The 18,645-nt window shown below is 45.9% G+C and overlaps 1 protein-coding gene across 13 annotated transcripts in view; it reads right to left on the bottom strand.

Moving 5' to 3' along the window:
• Positions 1-15,980, bottom strand: part of NLRC5 (NLR family CARD domain containing 5) — an 85,343-nt gene extending 69,363 nt beyond the window's left edge. For all 13 annotated transcript variants that reach the window (XM_048223810.2, XM_044382397.3, XM_044382399.3 and 10 more), the window contains exon 1: positions 15,904-15,980. The gene's annotated coding sequence lies outside the window, so the exon portion shown is untranslated. The remainder of the gene's footprint in view (positions 1-15,903) is intronic.
• Positions 15,981-18,645: the final 2,665 nt, after the last annotated feature.

The raw sequence follows: 18,645 nt of genomic DNA, 5'->3' as shown, positions 1-18,645 counted from the left end.
GCCCCCTGAAAGGTTGGGGACAGGAAAGCCACCAAGATGGCCTTATTTAGATGAAACCCTGTGTGTGTCTCCCAATGACTAACATTTCCGTCTCTGGCTTGTTCCTTGGCACCCTGCGCCCCAGCTCTGCGGCTCGGCCAGCTGCTCTCACACAGGCCCCGGCTCAGCATAGCTACAGCCAACTGGAAACAAAGCCGAGGTCTGGAAATCCCCTCTTTATCTCCAACCATGCGGTTGGTGAAGATCCCAGAGGAATATGGTTTTGGGATTCTGGGGGCAAAGTCAGACAGAGAAGGGAAAATACCATATAATCTCACTTACATGTGGAGTCTAAAAAACCAAACCAAACCAAACCAAACAATCAACCCAACAAACAAAAGATAACAGAGAACGGACTAGTGGTTGCCAAGTCGGGCTGGGTGGGGGCTGGGCAAATGGGGGAGGGGTCAAAAGGTAGAAACTTCCAGATATAAAGTAAATACATCATGGCAACATCATACACAGCAGGGTGACTAGAGTTAATAATACTCAATTGCAGGGGGACCTGACGGGCATGTGACCCTTCATCCCGGGGTTGTGAGTTCAAGTCCCGTGTTGGCTGTAGAGATTACTTAAAAAAATTTTTTTTTAAATCTTGAAAAATGGAAAAACTAATACTCTTGCATACTTAAAAGTTGTTAAGAGATCTTAAAAGTCCTCAACACCAGAAAAAAAATTTTTTTTGTAACTGTGTGCTGACAGACGCTCACTACACTTACTGTGGAGATCATTTTGTAATGCATGTAAATATCAAATCATTATGTTGTACCCTTGAAACTAATATAATGTCACATGTTAATTATACCTCAGTGAAAAATGAAAAAAAATTTTTTTGAGAGAGAGAGAGTGGTGGGGGAGGGGCAGAGGGAGAGGGAGAGAGAGAATCTCAAGCGGATTCCATGCCCAGCAGGGAGCCCAACGCTGGCTCTCACAACCCTGAGATCATGACCTGAGCCGAAATCCAGAATTGGACGCTTAACTGACTGAGCCACCCAGGTGCCCCCAAGATGAAAAAAAAAATTTTAAATAAATAAGATCTATGCTGAATCCAGAGACTTTTTCCTGACTGAAACACCATACTACCTTCAACAAATAATCTTCTTTTCAAAGGAAATTACCATTTCCATAGATCTTTATTATTTTTCTGCTTATAAAATATAATCGGTCATTTGAAAAGTTCTAAACATTGCAGAAATATATAATGAGAAGTTTATAGCTCACAATCTCACCCTTTAGGGAGAGGTACATAATTTCTAAGTTGTTTTATGCACATTTGAGGACATTTTTGCCTGATCTGAGACTCAGAAAACCATTTCCTTTAAATTTTTCTAAGAAGCATCTCACATTTAGCTTTGTTTTCTAAAGTAGAGTTCACTACGAACAGAAGATAGCCCTCAAAACAAAGAAAAAAAAAAACCAAACAAAGTAAACAAAACCAAAACAACTCTGCTGAAATAGAACCAGAGTCAATGCCTGCCCACAGCTCTGATCTGGGGCCTGGCCTCCTGTTGCTGAAAAGGAGTCCAGGAGTGTGAGAAGCATTAATCCAGCACCAACTGAGACTTTCTTCTTGACTAATCTGGAAGGATTAAAAGAACTGAAAAGAAGATAGCGTTCTCCTGTTATGACTCAATTTACATGAATGCCCTAACTGCATACCTCCTAAAATCATCTTGTTGACTCCCACTGGATAAGTCTGTCTATGGAAACAACTGACCCACCCATTTCAAGAAGAGGATCCCGGGGCCCAGAAATGCACAGGACACCTTCAAGAATGCAGGGAAAAGGCTTCCATGAAGACCCCTGAGTCAGCAAGCTATTTCTGACTATTTCTCTCTACAACCAGAAGCCACAACAAGATCTGAATGCCCCAGAGTCCCAGCTCCCGAGGGTTTGAATGCTCCCTCCATTTCCCATGAGGGGCAGAAAGAACCACCAAGGCAAGAGGCTGAGGGGCATCTGGGGGTTTGGTGACCGTACAGGCTCCAACGCTCCCCCAAGGAGACGGGTGTTGGGCGTATCATGCAACCTCCCAGCCGCCTGCAGCTCCTACATCTGCACGGTGTTTTAGGAGAGAAACTTAGAAACGTGGTCTCAAATACTTTAAAAACAAAAGTCGAGGAGAGGATGCTGGGAAGATGGCAGAGGAAAGCACCAGGACTCTGTCTCCCCACTGAGACCACAAGTGCGCGGGCACAATCTATCGGACAGAACTGTTCTGGAACTCGGGAGTCTCTTCCAGGGGAACGCATGGGTGGTAAATGCGGTTAATTTCGGCCAGTTCCGGCTCTAAGCCCAGTAGCAGCTATCCATACCCCAAACCCAGCCACAGGGCAGACAGCTGTGCGTATGTTCCTGGGGTAGCTTGCACACAACTTACAAGAATCGGGGTGAGTAAAAAGGACCCTGTCCTCCAAATACTGGAGATTTGTGCTCTGCCTGCTGATTGCTGCTTCTGATCACAGAGGTGCAGAAAGAAAAGGCAGGCAGTCCTTGGTAACTCCCCTCATTGCTGTATGACCCTCTCCCTCCAGTTAAACTCTCAGGAGATTGAAAGGGCCAAATCCCTTTGTTCCCACCATTATCCTTCCCTCTTCCCCTTTCTGGAGCTAGATATTAAAGACTAGGACATTCAAAAATGACTGCATATGAGGAGAAAATTAGAAAATGACCACATGTGCCCAAGGAAAACTCAGAAAAGACAGAAGAAGACGTTGACACCTCAGACTGATCCCCAGCACAGAGACAGCCCACAGCCACACAAAAAAACCAACACAGTAAACAGAAACAATAACAAAACCCCAGCAAACTGTGGGGAAAGGAGAGAATCTGATCTCCAGAGTTACCAATGATCATACTCAAATGTCAAGCGTTCAACAACAAAAATCACAAAGCATATGAAGAGACAGGAAAGTATGACTCATTTGAAGAAAAAAAAATTAACAGAATCTGTCCCTGAGAAAGACTTAATGGCAGATCTATCAGACAATGATTTTAAAACAACTCTCGTAAAGAAGCACCCGCCTGGCTCAGTCACTGGAGCGCGCCACTCTTGATCTCAGGGCTGTGGGTTTGAGCCTCACATTGGGGGTGGAGACTGCTTAAAAATAAAATCTTTTTTAAAAAAACTGTCTTAAAGGCTCAAAGAAGTAAAGAAAGAGAGAGTCAAGAAAACGATGTGTGAACAAAATGAAAATATCAATGAAGAGAAAACTTAAAGAGAAATCAAAAAGAAATTCTGAAGCTGGTGAGTACAATCACTGAGATGGAAAATCCACTACAGGGATTCAAAGGCAGATCTGAACAGGCAGAAGAAATCAGGGAACTTCAAGACAGGACAGTGGACATTACTGAAGCTGATGAACAAAAAGACCGAAAAAAAGCAAAACAGAGAGGGAGGCAAACCATAAGAGACTCTTAACTCTAGGAAACAAACTGAGGATTTTGGGAAGTGGGGTGTACGGGGGAATTGGGTCACTGGGTGATGGGCATTAAGGAGGGCACTTGAGGGAATGAGCACTGGTGTTGTATGCAACTGATAAATCACTAAATTCTACTCCTGAAAATAATAATACACTATATGTTAATTAAATTGAATTTATTTTTAAAAATATTTTATTTAGCTATTTGAGAGAGAGTGAGAGCAGAGTGAGAGAGCAAGAGTGGGGTGGGGGAGGGGCAGAGGGAAAGGGGGTAGCAGGCTCCTGGCTAAGCTGGACTCTGGGATCATGACCTGAGCAGAAGGCAGCTGCTTAACCAACTGAGCCACCCAGGCACCCCCTAAATTGAACTTAAATTAAGAAAAAAGAAAAAAGCTGAGGGAGTCCATCACCACTAACCCTGCCTTACAAAAAAATGCTCAAGAAAGTCCTACATGGTGAAATGAAAGGACACTACACAGCACTCTGAAGCTGTATGGAGAAGAAAAAGATCTCCATAAAGGTTAGTACACAGGCAATTATAAAAGCTAGTATTATTGTAACAATGGTTTGTAACTGTACTTTTTGCTTTCTACGATTTAAGAGCCTAATACATTTAAAGAAAAACAATTACTAGTGTAAAAGCTAGTCTCGTTGTAACTTTGGTTTGTAATTCTAAATCTTTTCTACATAATTTAGGAAACTAATGCATTTAAAGGAATGATTAGTGTATGTTTTGGGGCACACAATATTATATAAAGATGTAATTTTGTGACATCAACAACTAAACGGAGTAGGGACAGAGCTGTAAAGCAGCAGAGTTTTTGTATGTTACTGAAGTTAAGCTACTATAAATTCAAATTAGAATGTTGTAACTTTAGGATGTTAAATGCAATCCCCATGGTAACCACAGAGAACATAGCTACAGAATATACACACAAGGAAATTTTAAAAAATTTAAACATTTCAGTACAAAAAATTAACTAAACCTAAAAGAAGACAGAATGCAGGAAGTGAAGGACAAAAAAGCTACAAAGCCTATAAAAAAAAAACAAATAGCACAATGACAGAAGTAAGTCCCTCCTTTTCAGTCAATACTTTAAATGTAAATGGATTAAACTCTCTAATCAGAGATTGGCAGAATGGATAAAAACACATGATTCAACTCTCTGCCGTCTATAAGAAACTCACTTGAGATACAAAGACAAAAACAGATTGAAAGTAAAAAGAAGAAAAAGATATTCCATGCAAATAATAACCAAAAGAGAATAGGAATGGCTATATTAATATCACAGAAAATAGACTTTAAATCAAAAAAGGTTACAAGAGACAAAAAGGGACATTATATAATAATACAAGTTTCAATAAAGCAAGAAGATATAATAATTATTATAAACATTTATGTGGTGCCTGGGTGGCTCAGTCAGTTAAGCATCTGCCCTCAGCTCAGGTCATGATCTTGGGGTTCTGGGATTGAGCCCCGGGTCGGGCTCTCTGCTCAGCAGGGAGTCTACTTCTCCCTCTCCCTCTGTGCTTGCTCTCTCTCAATAAATAAAATCTTAAAAAATAATTATGGGGGCGCCTGGGTGGCACAGCGGTTGAGCGTCTGCCTTCGGCTCAGGGCGTGGTCCCGGCATTGTGGGATCAAGCCCCACATCAGGCTCCTCCGCTATGAGCCTTCTTCTTCCTCTCCCACTCCCCCTGCTTGTGTTCCCTCTCTCGCTGGCTGTCTCTATCTCTATCGAATAAATAAATAAAATCTTAAAAAAAATAATTATGAACATTTACATACCTAACCACAGGCCATCGAAATGGAGAAATAGACAGTTTTACAATAGTATTCGCAGATGTCAATGCCCCACTCGCAATAATACAACCACCAGAAGAGAAGTAAGGAAATAGTGGACTTAAGCAACACAATAAACCAACTAGATAACAGACATAGAGAACACTCTGCCCAACAAGAGCATACACATTCTTCCCAAGTCCACATGCAGCATTTCCCAGGATGGACCATATTTTAGGCCACAGATTAAGTCTCAGTAGATTTTGAAAGATAGATATCACACAAAGTATCTTCTCTGACCATGAGATGAAATGAGAAACCAGTATCATAAAGAAAACTGGAAAATTCACAAAACCGTCAAAACTGAAACACACATTTTTATTTATTTATTTTTTAAAATCTTACTTATTTGTCAGAGAAAGCGAGAGAGCACAAGCAGGGGGAACGGCAGATAGAGGGAGAAGCAGACTTCCCATTGTGCAAGGAGCTGGATGTGGGACTCAATCCCAGGATCCTGGGATCACGACCTGAGCCGAAGGCAGATGCTTAACTGACTGAGCCTCCGAGGCGTCCCATAAACCACACACTTTTAAACAACCAATAGAGCAAAGAAATCACAAGGGAGGTTGGAAAATACTCAGAGATAAATGAAATAAAAAACACAACACACCAAAACTTATGGGACATTTATGCTAAGGGAAAAATTTATCGTTGCAAATGCTTATACTAAAACACAAGGAAGATCTCAAACCAACAGATTAATTTACAATTTAAGGAACTGGAAAAAGGAGAACAAACCAAAACCAAAACCACCAGAAAAAAAGGAAATGATAAGTATTATAGCAGAAGTAAATGAAATGGAGAACAGAAAAACAATAGAGAAAATCAATGAAACCAAAACTGGTTCTTAAAAAGATCAACGAAATCAACAAACTTTTAGTTAGATAGACTAAGAAAAAAAGAGAGAAGATTCAACTTAACTAAAATCAGAACTGAAAGTGTACCATTTCTACAGAAATAATAAAGATTACGAGATTACTATGAACAACTGTATGCCAACGAATTGGAAAACCTAGATAAAATGGAGAAATTTCTAGAAACACACAACCTACCAAGACTAACTCACAAATAATAGAAAATCTAAACAGAGCTGTAGCTAATAAGGAGATTAAATCAGTGATGCAAAATCTCCCCATGAGGAAAAGCCCTGGACCTGATGGTTTCACTGGTGAATTCCACCACGCATTTAAAGAAGAACTAATACCAATTCTTCCCAAACTTTCCCAAAAATGAGAGAGGAGGAAACACTTCCTAACTTACTCTATCAGGTCAGCATAACTCTGATACCAAAGCCAGACAAAGACACTATAAGAAAACTACAGACTAATATCCCTTACGAACATTGGTGTGAAAATCCTCAAAATACTAGTACACTGAATGCAAAGCCTATTAAAAGGATCATACGCTAGAATGTCTGGGTGGCTCAGTCAGTTAAGTGTCTGGCTCTTGATTTTGGCTCAGGTCATGATCTCAGGGTCGTGAGACTGAGCCCAGCATTGGGCTCGGCTCTCAGCAGGGAGTCTGCTTGAGATTCTCTCTCTCCTTCTCCCTCTGCCCCTCCCCCTGTGCTTATGCATGTGTGCGTTCTCTCTCTCAAATTAATAAGTAAATAAATAAATAATTTTTTTTTAAAAAGAAAGGATTATACACTATAACCCAGTGGGATTCATTCCTGGAATATAAGGATGGTTTAACCCATGAAAATTGATCAGTGGGATACACCACATCAACGAAAGGAAAAGAAAACACAAAAGATCATCTTGGTTGATACAGAAAATGCGTTTGACAAAATTCAACACCCTTTCAATATTTTTTTTAAAAAACTCAACCAACTAGGAATACAGGAAACTACCTTCACATAAGAAAAGCCAAGTATGTAAACTCATAGCAAATATCATACGCAACAGTGGAAGACTGAAAGCTTTTTCTCTAAAATAAGGAATAAGGCAAGGGTGTCTGCTTTCCCCAATTCAATGGAGCAGTGGAATTTTGAGCTAGAGCAATTAGGTAAGAAAAAGAAATAACATGCATCTAAATCAGAAAGGAAGAAGTAAAATTATCTGTTTGCAGATGATATACGATATTCTTATATGCAGAAAAACTGTTAGAACTAATACAAGAATTCGGCAAAGTTGCAGTAATACAAAGCCAACACACAAAAATCAGTTGTGTTTCTCTACACAAATGATGTCGAATCTGAAAGGGCAATTACAAAAGCAATTCCACGCACCACAGCATCAAAAAGGATAAAAGACTTAGAAATTAACCAAGGAGGAGAAAAAACGTGTACACTGAAAACTACAAAACATTGTCGAAAGAAATGAAAGGCATAAATAAATGGAAACACATGAGAGGTTCACGGATTGGAGGACTTAATACTGTTAAAATGTCAATATTATCCAAAGCCATCTACAGATTCAACATAATACCTATCAAAATCCCAATGATTTTTTTTTTCGCAGAAACAGAAAAACCCATCCCAAAATTCATATGGAATCTCAAGAGACCCCACATAGACAAAGAATCCTGAAAAAGAACAAAACCGGAAGACCCATAATTCCTGATTTTGAAACTCACTGCCAACTAAGTCAGAACAGTGTGGTATTGGCATAAAAACAGACATCGAGTTGACTCTTGAACAAGACGGGTTTGAACTGCGTGAGCCCATTCGTACGTGAATTTCTTTCGAGAAATACCGTACTATAAATGTATTTTCTCTTCCTTACGATTGTCTTTCATAACATTTTTTCTCTAGCTTCCTTTATTGTCAGAACACAGCATATAATACATACAACACACAAAGTACGTGTTAAACAACTGTTCCTATTATTGGTAAGGCTTCTGGTCCATTGTCTGCTCTCAGTAGGTAAGCATTCAGAGAGTCAGAAGTTATGCATGGATTTTTGACAGCGTGGGGGTCAGCACTCCTAACCCCCACGTTGTTCCAGGGTCAACAGTATAGACAATGGGACAGATTAGAGAGTGCAGAAATAAACCCTTGCATATGTGGCCAAATGATTTTTGACAAAGGTGCCAAGACCATCCAACGGGGAGAGGACAGTCTTTTCAATAAATGGTGCTGGGCAAACTGGATATCCACATGCAAAAGAATGAAGTTGGACCCTTACTTTACACCACATACAAAATTCACTCAAAAAGGATCAAGGGTCTAAATATAAGACCCAGAACAATAAGACTCTTAGGAGAAAACATAAGACAAAAGCTGAATCACAAAGATTTGGCAATGATTTCCTCTTACCAAAAGTCACACGTAATCAGATATATAGAGAGATATACACACACAAATTGGACTCAGGAAAATTTTAAAGATTTTGTGCATCAAAAGACACACGATCCACAGAGTAAAAATGCAACCCACAGAATGGGAGAAATTATTTGAAAAACAGGTATTTGACAAGGGATTTATAATCAGAATATACAGAGAATGCCTACAATTCAGTAACAAAACTAAATGCCTGGATCTGAACAACAAAAAGACCAACAACTCAATTAAAAAATGGGCAAAGGCTTTGAAGTGACATTTCTCCAAAAAAGATACATGAATGGCCAATCAGTACATGAAACATGCTCAGTATCACCAATCCTCAGGGAAATGCAAATCCAAACTACAATGAGGGGCGCCTGGGTGGCTCAGTCAGTTAAGCAACTGCCTTTGGCTCAGGTCATGATCCTGAGGAACTGGGATCAAGTCCCCCACTGGGCTCCCTGCTCAGTGGAGAGTTTGCTTCTCCCTCTCTCTTTGCCCCTTCCCCTGCTCATGCACACATGTGCTCTCTCGCTCTCTCTCAAATAAATAAATAAAATCTTAGAAAAAAACCTAGAATGAGATTGATACCACCTCACACCCATTAGGATAGCTACTATCAAAAAAACAAAACAAAACAGAAAACAACAAAAACCGGCAAAGATGTGGAGAAATTGGAACCCCTGTGCACTGCTGGTGGGCATGTAAAATGGTACAGCTGCTGTGGAAAACAGGATGGTGAGTCTTCAGAAAAATTAAAAATAGAAGTATTGTATGACCCAGCAATTCCGCTTCTGGGCATCTACTCAAAAGAACTGAAAGCAGAGTCTCAAAGGTTCACAGCAGCAGTATTTGCAACAGCTGAAACACAGAAGCAACCTAAGTGGGCATCAGTGGAGGAATACAGAAGCAGCGTGTAGTATAGTCACAAAACGGAGTATTATTTAGCCTTACGCAGGAAGGAAATTCTGCAATATAGAACATGGCTAAACCTGGAGGATATTATGCTGGATGAAATAAGCCAGTCACGAAAAGACAAACGTTCTATGATTGCACTTACGTGAGTATCTAATCCATACAGACAGAAGACAGGATGGTGGCGGCCAGGGGCTGGGGAGGGGGGAACTGGGGAGTTATTGGATAACGGGCGTAGAGTGTTGGTTGTACAAAATGAGAAGAGCCCCGGGGATGGATGGTGGTGATGGTTGCACGGCGGTGTGAATGTGATTACTACCACTGAATATTTTAAGTGCTTAAAATGATTAAAATGGTAAATTTTATATCATGTGCCTTTTAACTTCATAAAAGTAAAGTCTCTATATTCCTTTAGAAGTCCACGTTGAGAACCTAGCCTAAGGAAACAATCCAGAATGTGAGCAAAGCCCTAGCCCCCAGGATGTCCATCACAGCGCTGCTCAGCGGGGGCTGCCTGACTTTCCCTGGTGGGATAAACTGGCTCAGAAAGCAAGCCGCCTGACATCCCCATGGCCTACCACGGAAGGCTAGGGCCCCCCCCACCCCCCCCCCCCCCGCCCCCGCCTCCGCCCAGGGGAGGGGAAGGAAGGGGAGGCTGTAGTGATGAGGTCTCCTCCGGTGGAGGGCTCCTGCTGCAGGTCCAGCCTTTTGTTAAATTACATGCCAAAAAAAAAATTAACTCGGAATAAGCATTTTGAGCACAGAAGACTCAAAACAAGTCTTCTTCCTCCCCTTGTCCTTCCCTTCTCTTCCCTCCTCCTCCTTTTTCTTGCCATTGTCTCTGCCTGGTTCCCTCTTCCTCCAGACATCATCATGGTTCATGGTCCTCTGCCTCACACCCCTCAACTCGCCCGGTGCCCCTTATGGGAAGGCTATGCCTGCCTCTCCAAACACAACCGTTCTTGCACCCTCCATGTGCCTACCCCTTGGCCTAACTCATCTTTCATGACTGTGGTCACATCTCTGTGTACTTGTTTATTGTCTGTTTCTGTTGGCACATCAGTGAGACTTGTCATGTTCTCAGCTGTAACCCAGTGCCCAGCACAGGACCTGACATGTTCTGGAAACTCTGTGTTGAGTGGGTTAATGATTGCTGGGCGGAGCCAGACAGGAATTGGTGCTGTGAGTACCCACCTCCCATGGACCCGGGGCATCGCTCCATCAAAAATGCCCTTTGGGCATCCTACCTCCAAGAAGGTTCTGTTGGGGGGGGGGTGTTTCCTCCCTGCATGATCTAGCCTCTCTCCACCTTCTCTCTCTCCTCCCTTCTCTTGGGAGCAAATACAGCACCGCACCCCTAGCACCCCCACGCCTCTCGCAGGCTTCATGCAAAGAATCTGCCCTGCCCACTGTGTCCCGGTCTCTGCTGACCACTTCACACACAGGCCACTCCAATCCTAATCACAGCATTTCCCCAAAAGTACTTCCCTTCCAGAGAGCAATCTGGTGGGAAATGTGGAAAGAATTAAAATGTCACATTTGGGTTTTTTAAAATATAAAACAGAGGAAACAGTCCATGTGTAGTAGAAGAAAACAAGACACAATCTAAATGCTTAAAAAGGTAGATATGGGTTCACCATTCTATGGACAACTACGCAGCCACTTAAAACGCCAGTATACTCATATAATGAAGAGTGCGTTTCCTTAATGTGCACAGTGCTTTTACAACTGAATAGGAAAAACACTAACAACCCAATGGAAGAGTGGAAAAAGAATATGAATAGACAGTCTATGGAAAAATGAACTACAAATGACCCTTAAATATTTGAAAAGATAAGAGAAATGGGCAGGGGGAGGGAGACACCATTATTCATCTCCTGGGTCTGCAAACAGGGAAAAATTTGGTAACACGCATGTTGGGGCAGGTGTGGGAAGCAGGCCGCCTCACACGTAGCTGCTGGGAGTGAGATTCAGTCCAACACTTAAGAAGGGTAATTTGCCACATTTATCAAAGTTCAAACTGCATACTTCCTTTCACTTGCAAATCCATTCCTGGATATCCAGCTTCCTTCCTTCCTTCCTCCCTCCCTCCGTCCGTCCCTCCCTTCCAAGTTTTATGTATTTATTAGAGACAGAGAGAGAGAGCACGAGGGAGAGCGTGTACACGTGTGCGAGCAGTGGGGAGAAGCAGAGGGAGCAGCAGACCCCCCACTGAGCAGGGAGCCCTATGTGGGGCTCGATCCCAGGACCCGGAGATCATGACTTGAGCCGAAGGCAGATGCTTAACTCACTGAGCCACCCAGGCATCCCTCCTAGATGTTTTTCTTAAAGACTTATTCTCACATACGCAAACATGATGTTTAAACGAAGGTATTCATACAGCACCGTTTGGGAGAGCAAGAGACTGGAAACAACCTAAATGCCCAACAGTAGCTCAATTAATTCTGGCACAACCGTATAGTGAAATACTCTGTAGCTGTTGAAAAAATATTTTTTCTTTGTTTTGATGGGAAAGATTTCCAAATTGCATTAAATTTTAAAAAAGATAAAAAAACACTATCAGAGTATATCACCATTTGTAAGAAGGGGGAGATCCATATCTGTATTTATATCTATATGTATCTGTCTGTCTGTCTATCTCCATGTTTGTAAAGGCCCACCTGAATGATCTTTGGAAGGAGACAAAGAACCTGATGACACTGGTGTCTTCGGGGAGGGTAATCAGGTGGCTGGGGGACAGGGGAAGAAGGGAGACTTACTTTTCATTATATACCTATTTGTATATTTTATATTATTTTACTATATCAATGTGTTGGCTACTAAAAATGAAATAATTTCAAAAATGATATAGGATGTACTTTTCCTTTAATACATAATTCCATTTTATTCAGTTTGAAAAGTATAATTCCATTTTGGTTTTTATGTATGAGTCCGTTAAAAAACATGAATATACACACATAGAAAAAAGACTGGAAGTAAACCAAAGTGCAAACAGAGGTCATCTGAGGTCAAGTCAACATTCCCTCAGGCTCTCTGAAGTTCTCCTTTGCTAAATGTCAGAGGCATCTCAGGGAGAAGGGCTGCTAAAAACCTGCCTGGGGAAGATGCCTGTGTCTGAGAATTTATCAGAAGACGTCGGAGTGACCCACGGGATGGAGCAGGAGTGCCATCACAGAGAGTCAGGCTTGAAACCAGCAGGATAAGTGAGTGAACTCACGTTTCCCCACGACTCTCCTCTCTCCATCCCAGGAAAATGACTGGTTTCGTGCCCTGGTCAACGAGGGAGAAAAGATGACCACAGAACAGAAGAAGAGTCCGGGATCAGAGATGGCCAGAGGAACTAAGCTCACACCCACCTCCATCCTCAAGATTCACAGAGAGCTGAAGAACACTTAGGGCTTCCCAAAGGAACAGAATGGGGGTTCATGCCAACTTTACTTAGCGCTCAAGGCCCCATGAACCCCCACATAGCATATGGGTGACACAATCGTGCCCAGTTTACAGGTAACAAGTCCCGTGTATAACCAAGTGCTTGCCTGCCCCATCGCTTCTGCGATGGTTTTAAGTACAGTGTGTGGGAGAGACATGTTCTCCAAGGTGGCCAGAGGGATCAAAAATCTTCCCTTCTCCAGACAGCCTACACCAACGACAGCCAGACTGATCATTTTCCATTTTTTTTTTTTTTCTTTGTAAATCCTTTGGGTGTTTTCCTTGCAGACTGGGTTTCAGCCAAGGTAGACTTGGGGCTAGCAGCCAATGCTCAAAAAATAGATCTGGCGAAGGACACCAGTAGTTTATATCCTCAGAACACCTACGAAAGTTTTTACCAAGTACTGGCACTTGTGTTCATTTGCTTGGTCCTCCGTCCAACTCTGGAAAGCAGAAGCGAGGCCCTGGGCTGGTGAGTTAGTTTCCTCGCTTCGTTACAGTTGTAACAGAGCAGCCTCTGGGGGAGGGTCCTTCCTTGCCTTTTCTGGTTTCTGCTGCTTGCTGGAAATTCCTGGGGCTCCGGCCTTTCCAGACCCATCATTCTGATCTCTGTCTCTGCTGTCACATGGCGGTCAGCTCATTTTCAGAAGCTGACCTCCTCTCTTACAGGGACACCAGTCATACGGATTTAAGGACCCACGTACTCTGGTGTGACCTCATCTTCGCTGAGCACATCTGCTATGACCCTATTTCCAAATAAAGTCACAATTCAGAGACACTGAGGGCGAGGACTTCACCCTATCTTTCTCAGGGACACAATTCAATTCATCACAGGTGGGAAAAGACGTACCAAGAAGTTTTGTGGAATCTTCCTCAGCAGACAGGGGGGTATGTGTGTGTTGGGGGACAGACAGATGGACCCGGATGGAGGCACAAAGCTAAGCATACCACGAAAACTCTCCCAGAGAACTTTCCCTTCTGCTGGTCGGCCTTCACCAAGGACTCCCCGCTCTCTGAGTGCCTGCGTGGTGCTTTGAGGGGACCAGGCACTGAGGCGTGGCTCATCCAGCCGTGAGCCACGCTCTGAAGGACGTACGATCACACCCCCCCCCTCCGGTTCACAGATGAGAAAGTGACGTTCTGAGAGAGGAAATCGTCCACTGTCCCCCAGCAAACATGAGGTGCTGAGGCCGAGGCCCGTCTGCCTCCCACACCAGGCGCTTCGGAGACGAGGCAGGTGGGCGCGATCAGCCGCCAGCCGGGCCTCCAGGTCGACCAGGTCCAAGGACAGCCCGCTGCGGGCAAGCCTCGTGCACCTTGAAATAATCCGCTTTCCCGCCCATTCTGTCCTCCAGCGGGACACCGAGCCCAACGCCTTCCTGGGCTTACTGCTTCCACAGAGAACGAACGAGAAGCCCTTTGGAGGGAGGAGGCTCTAGGTAGCGCCCGGGGCGCAACCCACCTCCTGACACCCCCAGGTTCGGGAGGCGAGAAGTGCTGGTTTGCAAACTGTTTTTTAAGTCTGCAAACCCCCAATCTTTTAAAAAGGAAACGAAGAACCCCCAACTTATAAAACGGATGCAAACCAGGCTGAAGCTGGAGGACCTCTCCCGGACGTCCCCACATGCCACCGCAGCACACCCCAGGGTCCTGACCTGAGCGAGAAAAACGGCTGAACACCACATAAAATGCAAAAAGCAAGTAACAAAGTGACGCCCATGTGTTCGCCCTATTAGGAGGTTAAAACGTGCATCGGACACAGTCTGTGGCGATTTGACGTGAAGAAGTTATTGTTAAAAAGCTTACGGTCTTCAGGTAGTGCTGTGGTTATGTTTTTTAAAAAAGATTCTTTATCTTCTAGTACCTTCTGAAATATTTCGGTTGAAATGCTGTGATGTCTGTTTGTCATTTGTCTCAAAATGAGGTGTGGCAGGGATGAAGGGGGCTGAGGGATGCTGGAGTTGAGCGGGGGGACACAGCGCTTGCTTATATCCGCACCAGCAAGTTGGCACGCCTCAACCTCACTCCGTCCTTTCATCCTCAGGCGGTTGGGCATTGTCCATAATTTTTTAAAAAAAGCGTTTTTAGGCTAAAAAGTCTGAATTGTACAGAATGAGCGGCATGACTTCTGGAATGCTTTTTTTTTTTTTTTAATTATTATTGAGGTCGAGCCGCATACAATGCTGTATTGGCTTCAGGGGTAAAACAGCGGTTCCACAATTCTATCCGCCGGTAGCTACCCTCCGTCACCACACAGCGCTATTGTAATACCATTGCCTATAGTCCTACTACCGAGCGTTCATCTCTCTGACTTACATATTTCATAATTGAAACTTTGCACCTTTTTTGTAAAGCACTTTACTGAGGTACGACTGACATGCAAACAGCTGTGCTTATTTACTGTTTACAACCTGATGAGATTGGAGGTGAGTCTCCATCTGTGAATCTTCACCACAATCTATGCCAGAAGCCTATCCATCACCTCCAGAAGTTTCCTCCTGCGTCTATTACCCTTCCCGCGTGTTAACGCCAGGCTCTGTGGGGTGCAGCAGACCGCTAGCACTTACTTACCTTGTGTATCCAACAAAGTCTGTACCTCTTGATCCCCTTTATCCATTTCTCCCCTCCCCCCCATCTCCCGCGTCTATAATTCTTTAAAAAGCAATTAAAAGTTAAAGTTCAGGAGAGTGGGGAGAGTGGGCAGAAAGGGGAGCGCAGCCGCGTACCCCGCCCCTCAGCCCGGGTGACCCCTACTTGCCTCCCTCTGCAGCTTGCACTCCTACCCTCAAACTCTGCCCGGCAGCGGACGAAGCGCTGCGCCGGCCGCGGGCGCCCTATCTGTCCACCGGTCCGTCAGTCCCTGCACCCTACCACCCGGCCCCCCAGCCCGCGGCCGGCGGCGCCCCCCGCCCAGCGGCCTCGGGCACCCCCTCCTCCCCGCGCCACTCGCCCGGCCGAGCCCGCAGCCCCGGGGCGCGCTCTCCACTCACCCGCTGCGCTCCGGACCCGCCGCGCGGCGCACGAAACTGAAAGCTGGCGGAGAGCGGCAGGGCCAGTGCTGGGAACCTGCGGCCGCTGCCGGGAAATCACGTGGATTCGAAGTGCCGCTGCCGGCGGGGGCGCGGGCTGGGCGGGGGCGCAGGGCGGCTCCCGCGCTCCCCACGCTGTGCGCCCCGACCCAGGCACGGCCCCCGGTGGCCACACAGAGGCAGGGGCGCGCGCGCGCGCGCGGAGGGGGTCAGGGCGCCGCAGGAGGACCCCAGGCTGAGTTCGCCTCTCCGAGGAGGCGGGGAGAGGGTGGGAAAGAGGAGACGGTCGCGGTGCAGGAGACAGAACCCAGCGGGCCTGGCTCCTGTCCCGCGATGCTCCCCAGAATGAAAAGAGGGGAGAAGGGGGTAACAGCAATAACTGGTCTTATTAACTGAGTCTTCGGCTCTCTGACCCTGTGCCAGACACTATCTAGGAATTTACCTAATCCTCAGAATAACCCCAAAATGCAGACCCCATTTTACAGATGAACAAACTGAGGCTGAGAGAGGCGAACGAATTTGTCCCAGTCACACAGGCGGAGATGAGGAAGAGAGGAACCAAGAGCGCTCAAGGGACGGAAGGAAGACGAGCTGCAGCAGCCCTGAACAGCGGCTGGTCCAACTACCCGTCCAAAGCCCCACCACAACCTCCTGGCCCTTCTGCGCCGCTCCTGGGACAGGGAGCTCCCTCCTCCTGCAGAGGACACATCCATCCTGGGGACAAGTCAGCCTGCTGGGAAGGTCTTCCACTCACCTCCTGGTGACAGCTTGCACTCTCAGGGCACTTCCACCCCATGTGAGTACGAGGATACTGCAAGCGAGTGGTCACGTTAGTGTCAGACGCCCCTGGATTGAAGTCCTGCTCTCCAACTACTGGCCAAACACCTTTCCTTGGGCCACCTCAACCGCTAGAGGCTCTGCCTGCCAGTCCCCCTGAGTGCTCCCGGTCAGCTTAGTGAGCCACACCCTTGCCCTGGGCCCCAAGAGATAAAGAGAAACAAGCCCAAGAGAGGCACGCCTGGGTGGCTCAAACTGGTAAGTGTCTGCCTTTGGCTGAGGTCATGATCCCAGCGTCCTGCGATCCAGCCCCCCAACGGGCTCCCTGCTCAGCCGGGGTCTGCTTCTCCCTCTGCCTCTGCCATTCTCCCTGCTGTGCTCTCTCTGTCAAAATAAATAAATAAAACCTTTAAAACAAAAACAAGCCCAAGAGAGCACTTGGAGGGGCCAGAGCAGGGGCTGGAAGGAACCCGGCTCAGAATATGGTGGCCTCCCATCAAATGTTCCTAAAGGTGAAGGGGCGTGCCTGGTGCCTCCCAGCCAGCAAAATACAGACCAGACCCTTTTCGCACCTTCGTGGTGTGGACCCTGACCTCATCTCTCTCCCTCTCCTCTTTGTTCTCTGTGCTACATCAGCCTCCATTATGTTTCTTTCTCTTTTGGAGGGGGAGGGGCAGAGGGAGAGGGAGGGAGAGAGAGAACAAGCAGGCCTCACACCCAGTGCGGAGCCCTATGCAGGGCTCGATCCCATGACCCTGAGATCACGACCCAAGCCGAAATCAAGAGTCGGATGCTCAACCAACTGAGCCACCCAGGCGGCTGTCTGTTAAGTTTCTTGAATCCATCATGATTGATTCCTTCGGCCCCAGGGACTTTGCATATGCTAGTGTTGTCTTCTTTCCCCACCCCATTTGGCCAATGTGGCAGGATGGATTTTCTCTACACATCCTTCCTGGAGCCTTGTGCCTCCCAGTGCTGGGATGACAGAAACCTTTTGTATTACGGCCTGCAGGTAGGAAGAAGACCTGCTCTGAGCATAAGGTGGTCTGGCTGAAAATATGCTTATAAGAGATGTCTCCTCCAGCTTGAAGCCTGATTTGCTTTTTAGAGCTTCCATCCTCCTCTTCTACCAGAAGGCAGACCTCTGTGAGGGCTCCTTGCCCTCCCCACCATCCTCAGGACCTGAATCCCCCTGTGCCCCCATATTTCTTGTCCTACACTGGAACTACATGGAACAGAGGATGAGTGACAACTCAGGCAGGAAGCTGGTCAGAAGGGGAGATGGCACCTTTGATGCCCACCTTTGGGTGGACAAAGGGGCTGAATGGAGCCAGTGCTATGGGGAGGGGAGAGAAGGTCTGAGAGACGCTGTCTGCTGACCAAGGGGTAGACAAGGAAACCCAGCCAGGCCAATTCTAGCTTCCACCATTTCCTCTCCCAAAGCCACATGGGCAAGCAGATATCCAAAAGAAAGGCAAGTCCAGCTCCGTGTATCCCGTGGGGAAGGGAGCAGAAAGCTCTCGACAGGGCCTTCCAAAATACCCCCTGCACAGCCCAGTAAGGGTGTCTGAGATTGCCCCATTAGCGTCACCTCATATGAATGAATGTCCTACAATGTTGGGGTCAAAGGGGAATTTGGAGCTCATCAGATCCAACGCTCCCATTTTATAGGAAGGAGAACTGAGGCTCAGGGCTGGGCTTGCACCGGGTCCCAGCCTTCCAGCTCACGGCTCTTTCTGCCACATCAGGTTGCCAGTAGGGGACCTGTGCCCTTAAAGTGGGTTGAGCCGTCTTGTGTGGTGGCAGAGATAATATTCTCTGGGTAACCCAGAGACGGGGATCCACACTCTGGCCAGGGCATCAGCGTGCCATGCCACCAGGAGGGAGAGCTGCCTCGAAGGAAGGGGACCCAGGATTCCCCACGGC

Source organism: Ursus arctos, unplaced genomic scaffold (genome assembly GCF_023065955.2).
Source record: "Ursus arctos isolate Adak ecotype North America unplaced genomic scaffold, UrsArc2.0 scaffold_19, whole genome shotgun sequence".
Taxonomy (NCBI): Eukaryota; Metazoa; Chordata; class Mammalia; order Carnivora; family Ursidae; genus Ursus; species Ursus arctos.
Note: the sequence above shows the minus strand (reverse complement) of the source record. Positions and strands in the feature narration are given on the sequence as shown.